The 4,448-nt window shown below is 39.5% G+C and overlaps 1 pseudogene; it reads right to left on the bottom strand.

Annotated features, from left to right (window-relative positions):
• Nucleotides 1–1,588: 1,588 nt before the first annotated feature.
• Nucleotides 1,589–2,340, bottom strand: LOC116630481 (annotated as a pseudogene).
• Nucleotides 2,341–4,448: the final 2,108 nt, after the last annotated feature.

The following is a 4,448-nucleotide window of genomic DNA, read 5'->3' as shown; positions in this document are numbered from 1 at the left end:
AGTGGAGGAAATTGAGGCTCAGCAAAGTTAAGCAACTTGCCCAAGGTCATGCAACTATGACTTGATAGATGAGGAAACTAAAGCCAGATCTAACTTGACTTCAAAGCCCATAATCTTGCCAGATACCACTTTGGCTTCCAGGAGGACCTGGGTAACTGAACACTTGCTTTAACTTTGTCTGGCCCAGTGAGTAGGTGAATAATCCATACTCCACTTACTCAGATTAGAGTAGAAAGGTTGAGGGAAGACGTGCTTTACAAATGCAAAAGGCACAATGGAAGTGTAAGTGATGAGATTATTTGTTATTTGTTTCAAGGTCAAATGAAGACTTTTAAGAACCTCCAAGTATCTCCCAGCATCATTGCAAGGTTTCTAGAAATTTCTTTATATTTATTCCTTTGGGTTAATGGGTCAGGCCCATCTTGCTTCTTTTACCTTCCTTGGCCAGGACCAATTTATCCATTAAGTACAGTAGGCACAGTACCTAGGGCCAATGGTACTTTTAGAGGCCCAAAAAATGTTTTAATTTTTTTTTAATCAGAAGAAAAAAGTGAATGTAATCCAAAAATTTGGACCTTGGTGTACTCTAGAGCGTCCTGATTCACCTTTGAAGCATTTGTTATGTATGCTCTGTTGCTGTGTTTTTTTGTGTGATTCCTACATTGGCCTAAGATCTATCTTCCTCTTTTACACCTATGTATTTTCATTGTGTGTCCCTGGCACTTAGCACAGAGCCTGAGACTTGTTAGAAGCTCAATAAATACTTGTTGAATGAATTCATGATTGGATATGTGGCTTTATAGCCAACGAAGTCCTGTGTCCAGTGGTCCAGGGCAAGCTCTGGGTACCAGTGTAGCCTATACACCCCTCTTACGCCTTCCCAACCCATGTAATGGGGTTCTGATTCATTGTGCTCTGGCTCACTTAGTTATCTTGTATGGCACCCCAGATTCCCTGGAAATGGGGCTCAGTCTGTCCTCTAGTCAGAGACTGGAGCCCTGCCATTCCAGCCTGGACCAGGCAGTCATATTTGAAGGTTTGCCTCATTTACTTCTGTGGTATAGGGTAACGTTTTTGGCAAGCATGACTACCACTCTCCCTGGCTCCTAAGAGTTCAAGTCCTGTCTCAATTCAGCCCTTGCAAGCTCTGCTCCAAGACTAGCCTGCAGCAATGTGGTTTCTGGGACCTTTGGTCCTGTTGACCCCAGATGTCTCTTTCTCCACCGTGGCTTGTGTGTCTCTGTAGACTTCATGCTATTGCCTGTCCTAGGGCAAAACAGAAGTTACGGAAAACCTCAGCTGAATACTAAAAAAGTGTTTTCATCCATTAACATCAAGTGATTTTCTTTTCTGAAAACCTGTGATTCAGGTGAAGCTGAGGAATATGAAAGGCATGATCAGTACATTTTTTATTATGAAGCAATATATATTCATTATTGAAAATTTATAATATAAAGATAAGCAAAAGGAAATAAAAATCATTCAATATATGTTTTTCTTTTTGTTCATCTGTAGTTTCAGTTTTCAACACCGAATATGTTTTTTTTTTAAATGTCTCATCTTATTTATTTGTTACTCTTAGCAAATCTCATTTTTGACTGGGCTCAGACGTAGAGGTAGAAGCTCTGAGAGGACGGCCTCTGTCTCTCAGCAATCTGTCCCTAGAGTTTTTCTTTGGCCTCCTTCCTTCTCTTGGCCAAAAGTTTAGCATATTCTGCAACTTCCTCCTTATTTTTCTTAGTACGCTGTTTCTTCAGAGCAATACGCCGATGTTTAAGCTGGAAGACACGTGGAATAACAAGATGCTGAATCCTGGGTCCTTTGTTCTAGATGTCTTACTTTCCTTGTTTAGGGGCTTTTTCACACATACTGGCAGACGTCATCTTCTTTAGAGAGATTGAAAACTATGTGGACTCTGCCAGCCCTTTTGGATCCCAGGCAACAGGTACAGTAATATCAGTGAGTCCAGGAATATCCTCCTTCTTTCCTTTTTTTACAAGGACCAAGCTGAGAACACTCAGATTGGCATCCACAACATAACCATGAACAGATTTGTGTTTTCTTTTTCCAGTTCTCCTTAGTCTGTAACAGGAATGCCCCTTACTCAACAGCAGGTAGACACGGCCATGGGTCAAGACACCCTGCTTCATGGGGGAAGTCTTGTTTATCATCCCCTCCACTGATTCCAACCATATTACCCTCCCATTCTTCTTCACTCAGAGCATCAGCAACCACTTCTCTGGCCGTATGCTTCTCATAAAAGGTATGAAGTTTGTGGTCATCGTCCACTTCAGTGAGTTTCTGGCAGCCAGTATCTGGGAAAGAGATGTTCAGTTTCATCCTAAAGCAGCCACCCACCTCCAAGGTGCCATGAAAAAGAGAGAATATATATTACTTTTATAAGAAAGAAGTTATTTTCAATTTTAAAAGAGCTCAGAAAGATATACTTCAAAATATTAATAGGTTTTTTTTTCTGGATTGTAGGATTATAAGTAAATACAATATTTTTCTTTGGACTTCTCTTTTCTTCCTCTCTTTGTGCAATGAGAAGTATGTTACTTTTGTAATTGAGAAAAAGCAATTTCACAATAAATGTTATTAAGATTAATTGCACCACTCAGAAAGTGCTTACATTTTGGTGTATTATTGTTCAAACCTGTTTTCTTAAGTCTAGATAGAGTTTTTATTTTATTTTAATTTTATTATTATTATTTTTTTAGATAGAGTTTTTAAAAAAATGGTTATAGTTATACTGTATTGTAACCTTATTTTTAAACTTACTCTCACATCTTTTTTTTTTTTTAAATTTATTTATTTATTTTAGAGAGAGAGAGCATGAGCAGGAGGGGCAGAGGGAGAGGGAAAGAGAGTCTCAAGCAGACTCTGTGCTGAGCATGGAGCCCACACAGGGGTCAATCTCATGACCCTGAGATCACGACCTGAGCTGAAACCAAGAGTCGGCTGCTTAAGCAACTTTGCCACTCAGGTGCCCCTTAAAGATTTTGTTCTTAAGTCATCTCTACACCCAATGTGAGGCTCGAACTTACAACCCTGAGATCAAGAGTCACATACTCTACCAACTGAGCCAGCCAGGAACCACTTACAAAGTCATTTTAAATGACTGCCTAGTACTCCATTGCACAAAAATAACATAATTTATTTAAATGATTTGCTGTCATTGGACATTTATGTTGTTTCATATTATCGTTGTTACTAATAATACTGATCACTATTTTCTTTAAGAAAATTCCTAGAAGCAGATGGGGTGCCTGGGTGGCTCAGTCGTTAAGCGTCTGCCTTCAGCTCAGGTCATGATCCCAGGGTCCTGGGATCGGGCTCCCTGCTTGGCAGGAAGCCTGCTTCTCCCTCTCCCACTCCCCCTCCTTGTGTTCCCTCTCTCACTGTGTCTCTCTCTGTCAAATAAATAAATAAAATCTTAAAAAAAAAAAGAAAGAAAATTCCTAGAAGCGGAATTGTTTGACTTTTTTTTTTTTTTTTTTGCATGCCCATCTTTAAGGTTTTATATTCATGCTGGAGTCTCAAAAGATGGAGTTCTGTTGGTAGAGTCAGCACAGGGGGAACTTGAAAGAAGTGAGAACCTGAGAAGGAACAGGAGGAAAAGAGTATGGTCATGGAGAACCACAGGTCTGGGTTAGGTAATAAGGATCATGGAGACTATATGAAGGTAAATACATGTAAAGCATGGCAGACTAGGATGAGGCAAAGACTTATGCTCTTGTTGTGGATGTCTACATCCATCATCCAAAATCCAAAACTTATTCTTGGCTTTGATTCTTTTACTCAGGCTCTTTGCTTGAGTTCCTGATCCTATGTGCAGTCTCATGGCTGTGTTTTAAATTTCTGTCTCACTTTTGCTTAGGGCTGTCATGTAATTTGTTCAGGTTATATACTGTGCATTCAAGGGGACATCGGTGATTGTGATTTGTAGTTTGTGATTTGTGCAGTGCAAAGCCTGCACAACCCTTTGCAGTGGTCATATGTTTGTCAATCACTATGTTGTGATCCTGCTCTTTTGTTACTTACGAGAGCCCTTGATTCTCAACAGATTCTGGATTAGCTTTTCACATAAACCCCAAATACTATCCCCACTCTTGAGAAGGTTAGTTTTATTAGGAATGCAATGGTGTGGATTTATATCCTGGATGGAAGTTTGAGCAACACAATTCCTTCAAACTCAAACTATCTAGGTTTCCTGCAAGTCTCTTTTTCATCTGGCATGGGAACCAGCTAGACTCAGAAGCATTAAATATAACTGATCTTAAAATATTTTAAAGATAGAAAAATAGATCCAGCTACCTGGTGTGCAATCCAACCATCCCAGATACTAAAACTTTACGTTCATCCATAATATTTTCCTCTTAGAATAAAAACATTTGAGTGTAATAGTAAAGCAACAGGGACTCACCAAAGAGTGAAATTGTCACTTG

This window comes from Phoca vitulina, unplaced genomic scaffold, assembly GCF_004348235.1.
Source record: "Phoca vitulina isolate PV1807 unplaced genomic scaffold, GSC_HSeal_1.0 scaffold4, whole genome shotgun sequence".
NCBI classification, from domain to species: domain Eukaryota; kingdom Metazoa; phylum Chordata; class Mammalia; order Carnivora; family Phocidae; genus Phoca; species Phoca vitulina.
The sequence above is the reverse complement of the archived record's forward strand: the minus strand, read 5'-3'. Positions and strand labels throughout refer to the sequence as shown.